This window comes from Notamacropus eugenii, chromosome 5, assembly GCF_028372415.1.
Source record: "Notamacropus eugenii isolate mMacEug1 chromosome 5, mMacEug1.pri_v2, whole genome shotgun sequence".
NCBI classification, from domain to species: Eukaryota; Metazoa; Chordata; class Mammalia; order Diprotodontia; family Macropodidae; genus Notamacropus; species Notamacropus eugenii.
The window spans coordinates 83,563,124-83,583,711 of NC_092876.1; the positions used below are offsets into that span (position 1 = coordinate 83,563,124).

Consider the following 20,588-nt stretch of genomic DNA (forward strand, 5'->3'; position numbering starts at 1 on the left):
GGTGCCGAAGGCCTCCCCAGCACTGCCCCCTGGCCCCACGGAGCTCACAAGTGGTTTTGGCCCAGAAGGAAGCCAGGGGAGGGGGTCTGTTCTAAGAATAGGCCCCCAGTTTTTGAGCCAGCCCATCACTGAGAGATCCAAGACAGTCACTTCCCCGCTTCCAGTCTGAGCCAACACTGAACCTAGCCTGGCAGTCCGGCTGGAGCTTCACCCTGGCTCTTAGCTTTATTGACCATAAATAACTGGCCAGGCCTCTTCCCATCAACATTTATTAGGACCATAAACCAGGTGCTCGCCAACCTCTGTTGGGGGTGGGAGGTTCCCTTATTCCTCTTCATGCTCTTAGGGCACCCTGGCTCAGCCAAGTCCAACCTCTCTTCTTCTGTCTCTAGACAGGGGCTTAAGAGCCAGAGCACAGAGAGGGTATTTACAGCCCTTCAGTCCCATCAGGGAGATTTCCAGTCAGACAGCTAGGCCTCAAATGCCACCTACTCCATGAAACCTTCCTGGATTGGTCAGAAGATAACTGGCCTTTGCTTCTTAACTCATCCAGTCTAGGTCTGGAATTCCCTCTCCCTCCCATACCCATCCACTCTCTCGAATCTTGGCCCTTTGCTTTCCTCTCTTCTTACCTTGTTGCCCAAATGTACCAAACCCCAAGCTCTCCAGGATGGAGATGATCTACAGATCATTCAGGACTGGGAAACAGGAAGAGAGGTGGCCATATGTGGAAAGATCAGAGTCAAACACTGGGTAACCAGTGCTCTTTAATAAGTGTCTACTTGATGAATGAATAAAGGGCTTCCCTGTCCCAAGACAGTGTTCTCCTCACTCCCCCTATGACCATTCTGCCTCTCCCCCATGATCGCTCTGCCCCTCTCCCCATGACTACTCTGCACCTCTCCCCATAAATACTCTGCCCCTCCTGTATGACCACTAGGGCGCCTCCCTACCAATACCTGGATTCACTCCTCACCCCTTCTTCTCCAAATGTTCCTCAGCTTCCAAAGACCACTTCATGTGGCAATATGCCACAGGAATCCTTCTTTGACAACTCCAGCCTTCCCAGCTCCCTCAGAACCACAGAACCTCAGAGTTGGAAGAAAGTTTAGCAATCACCCCATCCAATTCTTACAAGGTGGGAGGCTGAGGCTAAGAGATGGGAAAGTGCTTGCTTAAGGTCACACAGTTCAACTGTACACTAACTTCTCTTCCTCTTCCCCAGCATCCTATCAGAAGTCTTGCCCTTCTAAACACCAAGCTTGAATTATTCTCATCAAAAATTGCTTTTCCTCCTCCTTGAATCCTGCAAAAAGTTAGAGAAAAATCATGAAACTGTGCTGAGTCACTAGAAATTTATTACATAATATCTCAACAGGACCCTCACTTATTCTAGGTCATCCTTTTACCTACACACCCAATCAGCCAAACCTTTTCATCTCTCCTCAAACCTCCAATGGCTCTCCCTTACCCCCACCCTCTCTAACAAACAGCTGACAACCTGGCCTCATATTTCACAGAAAAAATTAAGGCCCTCCCCATGAGTTCCCTCTCCCTTCCTCTCATATCTATCAGATGCCTTCCCCCACTATCTCCTCCATCACCTCCGGCCTTTCTCCTTACCAAAGCAAGCCCCTTTATATGTACAAGTGGTCCCGTTCCATCCTTGTCCTCAAAAAGATTGCCCCCCCTTCTAGTCCACACTTTCATTTATCTTCAAACTCTCCCTGTCTTTTGGCTGCTTCCCCATAACCTACAAACTTGCTCCTATCTCCCTCCTCCTCAAAAGTCCTCACTTCATCTGTCGGTTCCTACTGCCTATCATTCTCTATCTCTCCTCCCTTCCATGGCTACCCTCCTTGAGAAGATTGTCTACAATAGATGCTTCTACTTCCTTTCCTCTCACTCTTTTCTTAATTCTCCACAATTTGGCATCTTTCAACTGAAACTGCTCTCTGCAAAGTTACCGATGATCTCTGAATTACAGAATCTAATGGTCTTTTCTCACTCATTCTTCTTGTCCTCTGTGCAGCCTCTGACACCATATAGAACCCTCATCTTCTTAATACTCTCTTCTCCCTAGGTTTTCATCATGATATCTCCTCAGTCTTCTTTGTTGGATCTTCACCAATTTTAGGCCGGATAACTGGGGGCCATCTCCAGTTATTCTGATCTGTATCTTGACACTCGACCCAGGTGACTCCAGAGGAGAAAGTGAGGCTGGTGGTGACTTTGCACAGCCCTCCCTCACTTGCAAGTCATGGTACCACCTTCCAGATGTCATGTTCCTCTTTGAGAATGAAGGACAAACAGCAGCATCCTGATGACCAGGTGGGTCCCCCTTGGGTTTATTCTAGGGGTTCTTATCTTCTCTATATATACTATTTCGCCTGATGATCTCATCAGTTCCCATAGATTAAGTTATCATCTCTATTTAGATTACTATCAGATCTATTTGTCCAGGTCTAACCCATCTCCTAATTTCCAGCCTCACATTTCCAACTGCCAAATGGACATCTTGAATCAGATGTCCTGCAGACATTTTAAATTCAACTTGTCCAAAACTGAACTCATCTTTCCCCCTTAAACCTTCCTCTCTTCCCTATTACTGTTGAAGGCATCACCATCCTAATCGTCCAGGCTTGTAGCCCAAGTGTCATCGCTGACTTGTCACTCTTTCTCACAGGCACCTTCTCCCCCATATCCAATCTGTTGCCAAGTCTTGTTGATTTTATCTCTGTAACCTCTCTTGAATATGTCCCCTTCTCTCCTCTGACACTGCGAACATGCTGGTGTAGGCCTTCATCACCTCACACTTGGACTCTCGATCCCATCCCTTTGTTCCTTCTCCATCAGATTGCATTCTCAATTATTTCTCCTCCCCCTGAAAAACCCCAACAATGTTAACCTCTCCTCATTAACCTGCTCCTTTCCTACTGCCTTCAAAGATACCCAAGTCTCCTTATCCTAAAAACAAAAAACCAAGCAAACACAACAAAAAACCCTTCACTAGACATCACCATCCTCTCAAGCCTCCTTGATCTCTACTTTTTTTCAGCCAAATGTCTTGAAAAGCTGTTGACATTCCTCTCCTCTGCCTCAATCCTTTGCAACCCAGATTCTGACCTTATCATTCAGTTGAATTTAGACTCTACAATAGATGCTTCTGCTTCCTTTTCTCTCACTCTCTTAATTCTCTGCAATTTGGCTTCCAACCTCATCATTCAACTGAAACTTCTCTTTCCAAAGTTCCTGATGATCTCGGAATTGCCCAAGCTGAGGTTTTTTCTCGGTCCTCATTCCCTCAGCCTATCTGCTACATTTGACACCAACACCCTCTCTGCTTCTCTCTGGGTCTTCCTGACACTGTTCTCTCCTGGTTGGCTTCCAGTCAGCCTGACTGCTCAGTCTCAGTCTCCTTTGCTGGCTCATTGTCCATATCATGCCCTCTAACTGTAAGAGTTCTGTCCTGGGTCCTTTTTTCTTCTTTCTTTTTTCACAGCAGTATTCTTGACTTGTTTCCTCTCTAGTTCCATTTCCCTAAGTCCCAGATGGCACAGTATGTATATATAGGGCACTGAGCCTGGAGTCAAGAAGACTCATCTTCCTCAGTTCAAATCTGACCCCCGACATTTACTAGATGTCCTGGGCAAGTCACTTAACCCTGTTTGCCTCAGTTTCTTCATCTAAAAGTGAGCTGGAGAAGGAAATGACAAATCCCTCCGGTATTTTTGCCAAGAAAACCCCCAGTGGGATCATGAAGAGTCGACAGGACTGAAACAACTGAACAACACCCAAGTCCCAAAAGGAAAAGGAAAGGGGGAAAAGGAAGAAAGAAGTAGGAGCATATATTTAGAGGCAGAAGAGACCTTAGAGGCCATCTAGTCTAACTCCCTCATTTTTCAGATGAGGAAAGTGAGGCACAGAGATCTTAGACCAGGGATTTGGGACATACAAGTTGTAAAGTGGAAAAGGAAGGAGAATAGGGAGAAAAACAGTATGGGGCCAATATGTGAGAGTCACAGGGGCAGAGATAGGATGCAGACATTCCAGAGGGGACACACACACACACACACACACACACACACACACACAGAGTATGTATACACAGAAGCATATATTCACCCATTCTACAGAGATAGGAGCACATAGGACACACAGACTTACTGCCTAGGGTAGACTAATCAGGACACCCTCCTCCCACTTCAGCTCCAATGCCAAGATTCCAGACCTTTTCCATATCCCCAAAGGGAGAGGGCAACCTTGTCCTAGACCAGAATATCTGGATTTTTCTCCCTTATTAGTTGGGAAGACCTCTGTAAGAAGGAAGCCTGGGGGATGGGGATGGAATGTCCACTTCTGGCTTCCTGGATTGGAGGGGAGAGGAGCCAACAGAGTGGTTCACAGGAGACTATCTCCTTGTATTTGACATTAACAAAGTCACAAAACGTTTGGACTCCAGAGACAGGGAGTGGCGAAGGAGGTTGTGCCCAGGAACTTTTAAACTGGTTTCTTCTGTCAACAGGGGTGATAAAAGCTTATGATTTTCCTCTTGTTTTGACATTTGCTATCGACAGCAAAGATCTGACCTGCTTCCAATACACCGCATTGCCTCTGCCTGGATTCTCTTCCTCATCTTAATTAATGATTTGGGAACTAAGATCCTTGGTCTGGAGATACTCATTGACTGCCCTGAACTGGGGAGCATGAAAATTTTTGAGCTTTGTAAGCCTCTGACCACTCTAGAGGCCTCTCAGTGGTCCCAAGGACCCAAGTCCTCCTTCCTGTCAGAGGTAACCAAACCCGGGTGAGAGCAGGTAGAGACCTGGGTTGGTGTTATCTATTTCTTGAAGGCCACACCAAAGACTCTTTCTAGCAACTCATTATCCACTAGGATTCCATGTGCCAATTACATTTTAATTATTAGGCATGGATTTATTCTCCTACTTAGGTTGGGGGGCAAAGAAATCCACTTTCTAACCTTGAGGCATGAGAAGGTGGGTATCAGTATGTGTGTTAAGGGAGAGGATATGCAAATGTTAAGTGGGTGGGGAACAGAGGAGTCACTTTTTATAAATGTTGGTTGATTGAATATCAGAGTGTGAGGGCATATGTGAATACAGATGCAAGAAATAGTAGCTATGTGGTAGGCAGCGGTGTAGCAGTTGACCTTATTGGCCTTGAGGGAAGGAAAGACCTAGAATCAAGCTTCATTTCAGACATCAATTTTCTGTGTGATCATTGGCAAATCATAGGGCTCTAGGCCCCTGTTCTAGGGCTGGAAGGGACCCCAGAGGACATGTAATCCAACCCTATTATTTTAGAGATAAGGAAACTGAGACTCAAGTTAAATGACTTGTCCAAGGTCACACCAGCAGTATCAGATGTGATATCAGAACCCAGGTCTTTGGATTCTGGAGCCAAAGTTCTTCCCACTGAATTACCTTGCCTCACAACCTCTCTGAGTCTCAGTTCCCTCTCTGTAAATTTGAGATCACAGTAGCACCTCCCCTGAAGAGTTACGAAGATCAGATGAAATATAAAAAAGCCTTCCCTAAACATGAGCTGTTGTTCTATGGGTGACCACAGTAGAGGCAGCTAGGCAGCACCATGGATAGATAGAGTCCTGGGTCTGGGGTCCAGAAAATTTTAATTAAAATATGGCCTCAGACACAAGTTGTATCAATCTGGGCAAGTCATTTAACATGTTTGTCTCCATTTCCTCAACTGTAAAAGTAGGCTGGTATCTATCTCCCAGAGCTGTTGTCAGGATCAAATAATATTTGGAAAGCTCTTAGCATGATGTCTGGCACATAGTAGGTGCTTGTTGTTGTCCAGTCACTTTTTAGTCATGTCTGACTCTTCATGACCCCATTTTAGGTTTTCTTGGCAAAGATATTGGAGTGATGTTATTTCCTTTTCCAGCTCATTTAACAGATAAGGAAATTGAGGCAAACAGGGTTTAGTGACTTGCCCAGGGTCACACCGCTATGTGTGACCAAATTTAAACTCAGAAAGATGAGTCTTCCTGACTCCAGGTCCAGGTAGGTACTTAATAAATGTTTCCTTCTTTCCATAATTATGAAGTTGTGAATGTATCTGACAGATTGGGAATGGGCATCAATGAGATTAACTCACAGTTATTGTTTGGAAGTGCCCACGTATGTCACACTTATAGTGTGTCCTATGAGTATGAATATGTGCAGATTGGACCCTGAGCAGATGGATGAAAGGGAAGGAAAAGGGGGAGGATAAGAAGGAAACAAGCATATAAAGCACCCACTATGTACTAGGCATTGTACTAAATGCTTTACAGGTGTTATTTTATAGACCAAGACTAGCTGGAGGGTGTGGGAAAAATGAGAAGACTTTCATGTGAGGACAGCCCAGTTGTCTGGGACCCCAGGACTTCTACTGGATAAAGGAGAGGAATAGAAGAAGCAAATGAATTTCCAGAGACTTGGTTCTTGTCATTTTTTATGAATTCTACAAGCCCTTTGGCCTTAAGATTACCTAAGTGTGCAGAAAAGTATCGAATAATCCTGGGAATGGAAGCAGACAGTAGAGAAGAGCCTCCTGATTAGTTTCCAGATAAGGAAAAAAAAGGCAAGACCTGAAACCAAAATGTCCAAGGCTTGGGTGGGGAAGCAAGAGGGAAAAAGGAGGTTCCAAATGGACAGAGGAGGGTAGTGCCCAGGGTTCAGTTGCTCTAAGCTCCCAAGGTTTCCTCCTGGTCAGTTTCAAGTGTCTGAGAGCCTGACCTTAGACTAGGTGAAATAGTCCTTTGGTCCTTTCAGATAGGTCTCCAATAATTAGTTTGAAGAGTGGGACAGACTGAGGGCATCCTCCTGTGGCCAAGGTGAGGCAGAGAATCTGGGACGCTTGGAAGAGGAGTTTGCGGTTTAATACTGACTGGGTGTAGGGAAGTGAAACTGGCTAGAAGCCCAGACGGAGATGAGAAGTACTGGAGCTGTGTGGTCCAAGAATCTTTAGATGACAACCTCTTCCAACGAACCTTTGGCTTCAGTCAAAGAAAGAACAGAACCATTCCCCCCAGGCAAGATTCCCGCCCTACCTCACCCCACCACACCACCACATGAACCCCAGTTCCAAGCTCTGGGCACTGAATACAAGACACACTAGTCCCAGGCAAAGGAAAATGGTTTTTCCATTGGAGAAAAAGAAATCAGAGACAGTGTAAGACTCAAATAGAGTCAGTCAGAGTTATGGACTAGATAGAGCGACAGAAGACCGACTAAGAGATCTAGAAAATTTAAAAAAAAAAAAAGTCGACAGCTGCCGCCGCAGCCCCCTCTCCTGGCCCTCACCCGAAGCTCCAGCCCCTCTTTCCCTCCCTCTCCCCGTCTAGCGCTTCTGTTCCCTCCCTCCTCCTCTTCCCCTCCCTTCCACAGTCCCTCCCTCCCTCTCTCTGTCCCGTCTAGCCTTCACCTCCCGCAGCAGGAGCCGTCTGCTCCTCTCGGGCTTGGGAGCTGCCCGCACTGCCCTGCTCTGTCCAACCTTGCCCTGCCCTTCCCTGCCCTGCTCGTTCCTTCCCTGCCAGGCCCTGGCCCCCGTCCGCTCCGCTGCTCCCTGCTCCCCGGGACGCGTAGCGCTCGCCCGCCCGCCCGGCCCGGCTCGGCTCAGCTCAGCTCAGCTCAGATCCCGTGGTCTCGGCTCTGCTCTGTCGGACATCCCGGAGTCCGAGCCCGAGTTTGCCTGAGAGGCTGAGGCGTTGAGGGAGGCAGCGAAGGAGGTAGGGCTGCTGCGGGCCTCGGGCCGGGCTCCGCTGGGGCCCCGGGAGGCCCCATGGGAGCGTGAGGAGCCCTGGCCCCGGTCCGACGGACGGACAGAGTGACAGCCCAGGTAAGCACCCACCCGGGCTGTCCTAGGGCTGGAAGGGCGTGGCTCGGGGGTCAGAAGGGTATGGTTCGAGCCGGGCACAAGGAAGGCTGCCACGCCTGACAGGGGCGCTGGGTGCTGAGCATCTGCTTCGTTCCAACTGAGAGTCAGACAGCTCGGACGCCAGGGTCCCTGGCCCTAGGGGTGTTTGTGAATAGGTCAGAGACTGCTCCTTCACTGTAGGGTTGTCCCTATCCAACTGAATGCCAGGCAACCTGGATGTCTGGGTCCCTGGCCACTGCAAGTGGGATGCGGGTGGTGGAGGGAAGGGATAGTGAGTCTTTGCTCCCGGACCAAAAGTGTTTTTTCCTAGGTAAAGAGCCCGGTATAGTCTGGGACTGGGGGAGATTGTGGTGACCGATGTGTGTTTGTGTATGGAGGGGGGAAGTTGCGAGGCTCCGGAGATTCCCCACGTCAGCCTGAGAGCCCCGCAGAGCTGGCCCTCACACCCTTCCCGCCTTCTGCACATTTCTCCCGGCTGAGACCGAGCCTAACCGACGGCTCGGGGCTTTGGAGAATGAGTGGCTGGAAACTCGGCTGGGGAGAGGGAAGCAAGGAGAGGCGGAGAAGCAAGGAGAGGCGAATCTGGAGCGGGGCCAAGGAGAGGGGGGAGCTGGGCCTGGGGACAGGGAGCTGGGGAACAGGGCGAGGGGCACGAGGATCAGAGGCCAGGGAGAAGGGGATCTGGGACTGGGGCCAAGGGCATGAGGAGCGGAGCCAGGGAGAGGGGGATCTGAGCTTGGGGACAGAGAGACCTGTGAGGTCAGGAAATGGAGCCAGGGAAGGGGTTGCTGGGTCTGGGACCAGACGATGGTGGGAGTGAGGAAAAGGGGTGAGGAGTGAGGAACTGTGAGTGGGGAACCTGAGAGATATGTATCTTAAGAATCAGGGGTCAGGAACAGGGGTCTGGACAAGAGTTGGAGATCAGAGTTCAGGGTGTGGGGGAAGAGGTAAACAGGTGAATGGGAGAGGCTCTCTCAAATGTAGTCCTCACCTCACCACTTAAGGCCAAACCAACAGTAAGCATGAGAAAGAGCTTCGGGTTCTTCCATTCCAGTAGGAAGGCTGTCACTAGCCTAGGGTCCTTTGCAGGCTTCCATGCCTCTGGGGATCCAGACTAAGGGTGTAAGCATCTGCCACTCACTCAAGTGAGCGGAACTCTGAGTTCTGCCTGTTTCCAAAGGCCCTGAGAGTGGTAGTTTACATGAAATGACCTCAGCTAGGGATATAGTAAATGAAAGGAGGATTGGCAAGGCATCAAGACCACTGGGCCCCCTCTCCTAAAACTCATGCCCCAGGCATAGGCAAGGGGCATCTTCTTCTCACTTTCTTGTATGGGTCTCAGCCTCAGTCTCTACTGGTCTGTGCTGCTTTCCAGTATCTCTCTTTCCCTGTTTCTATCTTACTGTTCACCTCTAGGTCTCTTCTTCTGTCTCTGCCTCTGCTGGTCTGTGCTTCTCCCTCCCCCCCACCCCCGCCCTCAGTCTGGGGCTCTCCAGCTGTTTTCCTGGTTTCAGCCCACCACAGCTGGGTGACTGTGGGCTCTATGGAATGTTGGGCTGCATCCCTTTCTCTCCAGTCTTGGGGGGAGACCCAGGGCTAAGGACAGGAGGAAGGTGGAGACTCAGGGGGTAGACAGAATGGAAGGCCAAGTTATGTGGAGGCCTGAGCTAGGCTAGGGGACCAGCCTGGCTTAGCATTAGCTAGACTTAGCAAGTCTTGCAGGAAGCCTCAGAATCTATATGCTTGTCTCAAGCCTATTATGATAAATGAGTCTGGGGAGAAGGGGGAGGGTGTAGATCCCTCTGAGGTCATTTCATCCAACTCCTTGATGCCAAACTGAACTGAACCCAAACCAACAGATATTCAAAGGAAAAAGAGGGTCTCCCCATGATCTTGCTTCCTGTACCAGGTTGAACCATATGGGAGAAGCTGTGTGTGTGTGTGTGTGTGTGTGAGTGAATGTGAGGGTGTAAGGAGAATTCCTTCCTCTAAGTTCTTCCAAAGGGCTTGGCAAAGTGATGGATAAGCAGGGAGTTCTCAGAAAAGAACTGGGTTCTATGAGCTGAAGGAAGCAGGAACATGACTGGGATGACTTCAGGGAGTCTGGTACAGGTCAGGGCAGCAAATCTAGTATGGAGATGAAATCCTGCGGGGAAAGAAAAACAGGTTCAGTTGTTCACCCAGAATCTCCCACAGATGCACTGACAGTGACCATCCAGGAACATACACACACACACACACACACACACACACACACACACACACACACACACACACACACACTCCTGGGTACAACAGAGACACTCACACGTGCAGACACACACAGATTCTAACACCCAGACATACACACTGAGCGCCTCCATCTCCTATTTCAGTCCATCCACAGCAGTGAAAATGAGTGTTTCCTCTCTTTGGCTCAGAGGAGAGGGAAGGGGGAAAAAATGAAATGAATGTGTCTGTGAGGAAGGGGGAGGGGAAAGATCCCTAAATTGGTTTGTCAGCTTGAGGTCTAATTACTGCCAATCCTCCAATCCTCCCTGCCTTTCTCCTTCTGTCTTGGGAGCTGGATCCAGTGAGGCAAAGGCCTGGGGCCTCCTCCCAGCTTTTCTCTGGCAGTCTGGCCAGGCCCTATTGACACAACTCCTAAAGCCAGGTCAGAGTTGCTTCTCCAGCTGGCTAGGGTACATGCCCAGAGGAGAGGGTACTTAGTCTCCCGAAGGCAAAGGCTTCCTCACTTTTGGGACATTGTCTACTCCCAGCTCTGGTCACCAGGATAGGCTAGGAGGAGAGGGCAGGGAGGGGGGACATAAATCATCCCAATCTTTGAGGTCTCCTTGATGCTTCCAAGTGTATTGAGGCTCCTGTCTGGCAGATCAGGTATGCAGGGGCAAGGAGCAGTTCTAGAGATAATAGACAATAGAGAGTCAGCACAGTGATGAAAGAGATTCATGTGTGTGTCCATGAAGAACCTAGCAGGAGACATGTGCTATGTTTATGAGAGTCAGGTATATGGCAGCAATGTGAGTGAATATGCGTACAAGTTTGTCTTTGAGTGAGTAGGCATAGGAGAATGTGTCTGGGTGGGTACAGGTATATATGAAGGGGGTTGGGGTGTGTGTGTGTGTGTGTGTGTGTATGTGTGTGTGTGCAAATGGTTGCTTGTGAGCATGAATGTGTGTGTGATCATGTGAGTGTGTACTTATGCATTTACCTTTTCTATGGGATTTACACATTTAAAAAAGAGAAGCCCAGAATATCAGCCATTTATGAACTCCTTGGGGCTTGTTAACAATCAGTCCTGATGCCACTGCTCATTGCTGGGGGTCAGGGTAACAGAGGCAGAAAAGGGATGGAGAGAATGACTGGATGGAGAGCCAGAGAGATGGGGGATTAGAGAAGTGGAGGGACACAGAGACAGGAAAAAATAAGTAATGAGTCAACATAAATTGACCTGAATTTTTACAAATTTTCAGCATTTGCTGGACGTTGCTGTAGTAAGATGTTGATTTGAAAGCTAAACACTATCGATATCCTCTGTGTGTGTGTCTCCCTCCCACACGTACTTATGTATGTATATACATCCACACACATAGATAAAACAGAGAGTTGGGGATAGTGTATTAGAGACAGTGGGAAAGAGAGGCAGACAGATGGGCAGAAGGGGAGTCAGAGAGGACTTGAAAGAGAAATAGGAATAGAGAGACAGAAGGAAAGAGCTCCAGGCAATAAGAATGGAATTAAGGTACAGGGTCACAGGAGAGGGAACCAGAGGGACAGAGAGACAGGGAAAGAGCCAGATAGAAAATGGGACCAGGGACAGGAAGCAAAGGAATAGAAAAATAGGGACAAGGGAAGGATGTGGGAAACATAGTGACTTACATATAGTAGGTACCTAATAAAAGGTACTTGTTACATTGGAGAGAGAAAGAAAGACTGAAATAGAGGGACAGAGGTTCAGAAAAATTGGAAAAGAGAGACAAGAGGAGAGATAGATGTGGACAAGGACAGAAGCACAGGTCAGGGAGAGAGGGACAAAGAGGCAGTGGAGAAAAGGGATGGGGGACAGAGAGATAGAAGGAGTGTGTGTGTGTATGTGTCTGTGTGAGAGAGACAGACAGACAGAGACAGATAGAGAAACAAAAACAGAGAAAGAGAGAGACAGAGACAGAGAGAGAGACAGAGACAGAGAGTACCTCTGGGGATAGCTAGTGCTTCCTGATTTTCTTCTGGGTTCTCCTATCCTTAGAAGGAGCCTCTGCCACCACCACCCACTGTCTCCTTTATTTAGCTCCCTCCAGACCTTGTCCCTGATCAGTGTGGGGGTGAGGGATATTGCTTTTCCCAAGAAGAAACCAGACAAGAGTCTGTTCTCTTCTAGAACAGAGAAATTAGACAGAAGAGCAGGGGAGGGAAATGGGAGTGCCCAGAATGACCAAGTATCACAGATTTAGAGTTAGAACAGACTCTTCAACTAAATTCAATTGACCTCAATGTGCATATCTCGCTAATGGGGTTATAAAAAAGTGAAAATAAAATCATATACGTCTCCAGTCTCTGTCTTCAAGATGCTCGTAATATAGGGGGAAGATATGACACAAACACAAATGACTGTAATAAAAATCAGAATGTGACCATCACAAAGGTCCAGAGAGCTGGAGACACTTGCTATAGCAATCAGAGCTAATACAAAGTGAATTGTGCTGGGTCTGAAGGTAGTGAGCTTCCCATAGAGGTGCAGGCTGTCAGAGCCCTTCTTGTTGATACTATAGATTCAATTATATGTTGAATTATGTGGATACTGAGGTCCTTTCCAATTTTAAAGAAAATATAATTTCTAGTTGGGAAACAACAGAAAGTTCTATGGAGAAGGTGTATTGTTCCATAAAGGAAGAGGTTATTAACAGATAAACATAAGGAGTTAGCATTTTGCAAATTTGGGAATCCAGCATGTAGAAAACGTAGAACACTGGATATGATCTGAGAGCAACCGTTAGTCCAGGTTGTTCCCAGTATGAAGTACTCAAGGCCAGGCAAGAAGGGAGGTATTATGAAATAAAGTGCAAGAAATAGATTGGTGCCATATTGTGAAGGGCTTTGAATGCCAGGACCATGAGTGTATGTTTTATCCTGTTGACAATGGGAAGTCACTGACATTTTTTTGAGTGGGAGAATAACATGGTTAGACTTATGGTAATTAGGAAGTTTACTTTGGCATCTGTGTTCACTTATTCACTCATTTATTCACTTACTGTTTGGAGAATGGATTAGAGAGAGGAGAAGCTGGAGGCAGAGAAACCAATTAGGAGGCCATTACATAGAGTGGGTTTGTGAGCAGAGAGGAAGGAGCAAATAATAGAGATATCTAGGACTATATACCTAGAACCTCTCAGTTACCTGAACTAGATTCCAATGTATGTAATTATAAGAGTTCAAGGAGGGTACAACAAACTTAGTTAAGTATAGAAATACAATTAGCTCTATAGGCAGTAGGAGAGGAAGGGGAAAGAAAAGAGAGGGGGAGGCCAAAAGGGAGGGAAGAAGTAGTAAGGGAAAGGGGGATTAAAAGGGAGAGGGGCTGAAAGAAGGGAGGGAAGACTGAGGGAGGCAGTGGTCAAAAATTAAAAATCTGTTGTGGAGGGGAAGGGAAAAAGGAGAACTAAAAGCACAAACAAGGGAAAAGGGGATGGAGGGAAAGACAGAGATAGCAATCACAACTGTAAATGTGAATGGGATGAACTCTCCCATAAAACAGAGATGGATTGCAAAATGGATAAAAAATCATAATCCAATATGTTATTTACAAGAAACACATTTGAAATGGGGGCATACACACAGGGTAAAGGTAAAAGGTTGGAGCATAATATTTTGTGCTTCAGTGGATGTAAAAAAAGCAAGGATAGCAATTCTAATTTCAGACAAAGCAAAAGCAGAAATAGATCTAATCAAAACAGATAAGGAAGGAAACTATATCCTGCTAAAAGGCACCGCAGACAATGAAGCAATTTCATTACTAAACATATATGCTCCAAGTGGTATAGCATCCACATTCTTAGAGAAGAAGTTAAGAGAGTTACAGGAAGAAATAGACAGCAAAACTATACTAGGGGGGACCTCAACCTCCCCCTCTCTGAACTTGATAAATCTAACCTCAAAATAAGCAAGAAAGAAGTTAAGGAAGTGAACAGAACTCTGGATAAGGTAGATATGATAGATCTCTGAAGAAAATTGAATGGGGATAGAAAGGAATATACCTTTTTCTCAGCAGTCCATGGCACATATGCAAAAATTGACCATATACTAGGCCATAAAAACCTCACAATCCAGTGCAGAAAGGCAGAGATAGTCAATGCATCCTTCTCAGATCATAATGCAGCAAAGCTTTTATGTAATCAAAGGCCATGGAAATATAAACCAAAAACTAAATGGAAACTAAACAATCTAATCCTAAAGAATGAGTGGGTTAAATAACAAGTTATAGAAACAATCAACAACTGCATTCAAGAGAATGACAATAATGTAATTAGTAAGAGTGGAATTCAAAATGAGTAGAGGAATAATGAACCCAGGTGGTAATGACATGAGAGATAATAATGTGTTCTGGTAGTTACCATGCACTATGTAAGGTCCCTGAGGCAGAGACTGATTCATTTCTGGTTTTGTATCCTTCAAAGGGCATCATGTTTTACTAGATAGAAAGCCAGCTTTGGATTAAGGAAGAACTGGGTTCAGATCCTGTCTTTAACATGTGTGGATTATGTGACTCAGAGCAAGTAACTTAACCTCTCTGTGACCCCTTGGCAACTTTGCAAATTGCAGGGTAGGTACTGTGTAGAGGGAGCTTCTTTACCAAAAATTTTCTACAAGTTTGGATCCCAATTCTTTCTTCCCCTCTAAAAGACAATTTAACTTGAATCCTACCTTGAATAGAATATAGGCAGAGTAGATAGAGGGCCAATCCTATGGTCAGGTACACCTGGGGTCCACCTTTCAGGCAGGCCTTGAAGACTATAAATTACAGACAGTTGTTTATTTTAATCATGTTCCACTCTTTGTGACCCCATTTAGAATTTTCTTGGCAAAGATATTGCCATTTCTTCTTCTAGTTCATTTGACAGATGAGGAAACTGAGACAAATAGGGGTTAGAGACTTAGCAAAGGTCACACTGCTAGTAAGTGTCTGAGGTCAAATTAGAACTCAGGACTTCTGAACTCCAGGCTCAGCTCTTTATCCACAGTGTCATCAACTGCCTATCTACTTTAGAAGAGGGAATTTTCTCACAGGGAACTCCCCTACACTGATGAAATCACATGTTCGAAGTAGGAGAGCCGTGTGGGATAATACTGTAGCCCAATAAGACTGCTATGAGTGTAAAGGAGCAACAATGTATCTATATAGTAACAAGATATAGTTATATAACTGTATACCATGAAATAATAGTTAATAGTAACTGTGTATAGAGTAACAATGTGGCTATATATAGTATAGATAGTGGCTATAGAGAGTAACAATCTATCTAGATGGTGACAATTTGAGGGGAGACCTAGATACAATAACTACTTTATAACTCCCCCTCCCCCCTGCTGTGATTTGAGAGTAGCCATATGTTTGCTGTAACAATGTCGCCCAACTCTTACTTATGTGGGGATGATAAGGCAATAATAATGGAAGGGAGAACAGGTAGTGCCTATGCTATAATGAATGGCTGGGTCTAATTGTATGGTGGTTGTGATTAAAACGCAGCCCCTCTACTGACAAGGAGTGGAATGAAAGACATGGAGGCCCCATGGAGCTGAAAAGGCACGTGGGTGGGCTATGGAGTAAGATCAAAGCCCAACAGGCTTACAGCCTAAATGCTGCAAGCACACCCACAGAACATGGAAAGACTCCAGGGAAGGCCTCGGACACCTTGGCCAGATCCTATGTGGTGAATTGTATGGATGGACAAGAATCCCCTGGGACTAAGGAGGATGGGATGGATTGTGTTTGATGGAGGAAGTACTCACAGCCTTGAGATCATGGCTCCATTACCATATGCTCGTGGTACCCATCCCCACCTATATGTCAGCTCTGTGACCCTGGGCAGGTAACTTAACCTTTTGTGTCTCAGTTTCCTCATCTATAAAATGAGAGACTTGGACTAGATAGTCATTAAGGTCTCTTCCATAACTAAATGTGTGATTCTGACTGAAAATATTCAGTTAAGTATCCAATTAGCATCTAGCTAATTTCTCTTTGGACCTTACTTATTCCAGTGCTCTCTCCGTACTTCCTTCCTTCCTGCCTCTTTCTCCAAATCCCTCAAGATTACCTCATCTCTAGTTCTGCAGATGACTTTGGCATATATATATAAAACATATGTGTGTCTATTATACATGCATGTATTATATTATATATGTATGTACACACACACACACACACACACACTACCACCACCACTGCTACCCTTGTCTCTGCTCTCATGTCCACAATTTCTTGCCCTAACCAGTATCTGGCTTACTTGGCAAGGGGGCCCATCACTAGAAGGGAAAGGAGATCTGAGCAGGGAGAAGAAAGAAGGGGGTTATGATGGTGAGGAAGAGAAAATGATGGGGAGGAGAAAGAAGAGGACAAGATCATAGGGTTGCCAATCTAGAACTGGGATGGGAGTTAGGTTGGAGCCCTTAAAGGTCATCTGATCCAGTGATGCAGACATGTAGAAGTCACTTCTGAGGAAGTACTCAGAGAGGGGAAGGGATGACCCCAAAGACCTGGGTGAGGTAGATAGAATCAAGAAGTCCTTGCCCTCTGCCCACTTCTTGGTTGTTCTTCATATCTCCCATTCATACCTCCTCCTACCTAGTGGACTCATCTCCTCTCCCATGAGAGGCATTATAGAACAATGAGGCAATGATTTGGAGTCAGAGGACCTGGGTTCAAATCCCACATCTGCCACTTACTACCTGTGAGAAATTGACTTAATCTCTCTGGGCCTCAGTTTCCTCATCTGTAAAGTCAGAGTTTGGACAAAATGACCCCTAAGATGTTTTTGGTTCTAAATCTATGATTCCTGTGTTTCTTCTTCTAATGAGTAGAGCTCAGAACTACATGTCCAAATGGAATGGAGGGAGATAGAAGGGAACATGACAGCAGTCTCCAAGTATCTAGCCTGCTGTCATGTGGAAAAGGGGAGTAAACTTTTTCTAACCCACCTAGAACAGGGCAGAGCTAGATCAAAGGTGAATTGTGTCAGTGCAGTCTATTTTAGCTCAATGTAAGGGGAAAACTTTCTAAGAATTCCTGCTAACATGTGACGAGTTGCTTTGGGAGAGCAATGAGCCTCCCAATGCTGCAGGTCTGCAGTGGGAGGCTAAAGAACCATTTGCCCTGTAGATTATGGCAAGGATTCAGCCTCAGGTAGGAGCTGAACTAGGTTGGACCAAGTTCCTTTCCAGAATAAAAAAAGTTCAGAGCCAAAAGGAACCTCACGGGCTCTCTTGTTCAACCCACATCTGGCCAAGAATCCCTTCTACATCTTTTAAGATTATGGGATTCAAGGAGGAAGGAGGGATGGAGGTCTCAAATACCTCAGCTCCAAGGGAGCTCTGAAACTTAGGTGAGGATCCAGGACAGGACTTTAGGAAAAGAGACAAGTCAGGTGGAAGGAGGTCAGTGGCTCCTTTTCTTGGGAGGGGAGAAAGGATGTGACAGTAAAAATGGGAAAAGATCCCAATGTGTCTGGGAATCATCATTATGCAGTACTTTAAGATAAGTAAAGTGGTTTACATATGATATTTCATTTTTTTCTCACAACAATTCTGTCAGGCAGATTCTATGAATTTAAGAGATGATGAAACCGAGGTCCAAAGGTTAAATAACTTGTCCAGGGTCACCCAGATAGTAAATATCAGAGACAAGATTTGAACTGAGATCTTCCTGAACCATGCCCAGCACTCTATCCATTCAGCTGAAGCAGGGTGGGCCAGGGATGGGGTAGTGGGGGAAGTGTGTTTAGTCCAGGGCCAAGGAGGTGGGAGAGATGACCTTTTCAGGTCAGTTCTATAACCCATGTGCAGCAGCAGCCTAGGCCCTAGGCTCAGACTTGCTGGTGTGAGGCAGTTGAGATTTGGCAGGGGGGGGGGGGGGGGCGGGAAGGAGGCAGGAAGAGGTACTTTTGTCCCCTCACATAATGAATCACTAAGTGAAGGGATAGTTCTGACTAACCACCCAACCTCAGACCAGGGGGTCTCCAGGGGGAGAAGCATATGCACAAAAGAAAATCAATATTTCAGTCCTTTAAGGGAACAGGCTGAGGTGAAATAGCTTCAGACTTCCTTAGAGAATTTCCAGGACAGTATAGACAGCCCCTGCTCTGGTCTAGATGAGGTCCTTCACTGACCTCTTTCCCATAAAGGCCTTTGTCCCTCTGGGCCTTCCATCTTGAAAGACTTGCAGGGAAGATTTTTCAGCCTCCCTCAGTCTCCTTCCCCTGCTTCCTCCTGTCTCCCCAGGCATTCTAGCAGCTCCCCATTTCTTCAAGCCCTCCAGCCTCCATCCCTCCCCCTAAGGTGTCTGAGCAGGTGAATCGAGCCCTGGCTGTGGGGAGGGCTTCCTCACCAGGTCAAGGATTTGCATTGGCTTGAGTGGAAGGAGGCCTCAGGCTAAATGGCCTCGCGTGGGCACTTGGACCAAAGCCAGTTCAGGAGACTTGGGCTCATGTAAAACATTCTTTTCATATTTCCTGGAGCACAGCAAATCCAGGCGACTTACTTCGGGAATGCAGCGGGAATGTCCCCAAGTGGCCTCTTGAGCCTGAATTTGGGGGTAGAGAGGGGAGAGAGCTGAGAAGGGGAGGTAGAATAAGGGCAAGGATGGAACCCTGAGATCAGAGGGGGAAATGAGATCTCAGCACCACTTTCTCTCCCTCCCTTATATCACCCTCCCAAATTCACTTACAAAGGATGGAGCAAAAGTGGCAGCTTCTTCTGTACTGATGAACTTATGAGAAGTGATCCTGGAAAAGGGAGTATAAGGAGGGAGAAAATGAGTTCCAGGAAGGGTATTGACTAAAAGAAGAGGAAACATCTAGAATGTGAGCTCCTTGAGGTCAGGGACCATATTGAATCTCAAGTTTGTGTTTCAGCTAAGCAAGACAGTAAGCTGTATGCAGTAGGTGCTTAATAAATGCTGATTCACTGAGGATCTGGGTTCAAGTTCAGGCTCTACTATTACTACCTATGTGAACTTAAGCAAGTCACTTCCATGGGTTTCAGTTTTCTTCTCTATAAAATGGGGGGGGGGGGGGAATGGCCTCTGAGATTCCTTCCAGCATTAAATCTCAAATGTTCTGACTTGCCAAGGGTTACAGATCAGTGTCTAAGGCAGGATTTGATCCCAGAGCTTTCCTAAGCTCAAGGCCAATACTTTAACCACTCCAGTGTGCTAGCTACCTGACAGTTACTCATTCTCACATCCTCCAACACATTGATGGATTGTTCAGAGGGAGGTTATGGAGAAGAGAAACCTGGGGGTGCTGTAGGAAATGGAGAGAATTTGGTCACAAGACTTCTGTTCAATTGGGACATATATGATAACCAGAGGACAATGGGTATGGTTCCCTCCCGACCCAGAGGTGGGCTAGGGATGAAGGAAAGAAACTTCTCCTACCCCTCCTTAGCCCTGCCCTTCCCCCAGCTCAGGTTAGAGGAACCAAGCTGAAAACAATGTCCCTCATTGTGGCCAGCCTAGAGCTCTGAGGTACTGGCTGTGTGCTCAGCATGGGGGAGGGTGCTAGTGAGGCATCTCAATCAGTGCCCTGGGCCTCCTGTGGGAAAATGGGAGTCCAACTGGGACCCTTGCAGCCCAGACCAGGAAATGCTAGTGCAGGAAATGCTTGTGGTCTTGGAACTGAAGCAACTACTGAGCTCTGGAATAGGGACTCAGAGATGGGAAAGGGACCAGAGCCCTTGCTACTCCACTCTCATTCCACCCAGACCAAGGTAAGCCAGATCCTCCAGGAGGTCACTCAGCCCTATCTCCCATCAGGTTTTGACTCTGACCAACTGATCAAGGGCAAGCAGCAGGTATTCTCACTAGGACTGGAGGGGGGAGATCAAGACCTCCCTGTCACAGCCCCTGGAACCCCTTCCACTATCCAAAAGGTGGCCATATGCTGAGAACATTGGGACAGAAGGAATGTCAGACCAACACACTGTTGTATCAATACACTGATACAGCCTGGTGGTGAGGACAATTTTGCCAAATCTGTGACTTCATCTGGAAGTGAGCTCCTGGGAACAATTCCTTCTTCAGTTTGAGTCAGCCCCTGCTTTCCACTTCTAGCCTTAGAGAAGTCCTGGGGCCCTAAGAGGTTAAGTGATGTATGCAGGTTTCCACAGCCAGGAGATCGACTTGAACTCACCTGACCTCCAAAACCTTCCCTCTTGCTGCCTCTGCCAAAGATATTCACAAACCCTGAGGAACAGGCAAAACACAGACACACAGAGGCAGATACCCAGGCAAGTGTTAAGTGACTTAACCAGGGCTACTCAGCTGCTGGTGCTCCTGTAAGTTGTTGCCACCAAGACTCCCCCATCCCAGGCCCTGGATGGTGACTCCCTGGGCTCCTTGTCTCTGTGGCTTTCACTGGAAAGGTATGTAATCTGAAATTCTGGAATAGTCTGGGTCAGGAAAACACTGGGAGAAAAGG

General features: G+C 46.8%; 1 protein-coding gene across 2 annotated transcripts in view; it reads left to right on the forward strand.

Annotated features, from left to right (window-relative positions):
• Positions 1 to 7,724: 7,724 nt before the first annotated feature.
• The window catches only part of COL8A2 (collagen type VIII alpha 2 chain), a 34,100-nt gene continuing 21,236 nt past the window's right edge, over positions 7,725 to 20,588 (forward strand). For both annotated transcript variants that reach the window (XM_072610055.1, XM_072610054.1), the window contains exon 1: positions 7,725 to 7,863. The gene's annotated coding sequence lies outside the window, so the exon portion shown is untranslated. The remainder of the gene's footprint in view (positions 7,864 to 20,588) is intronic.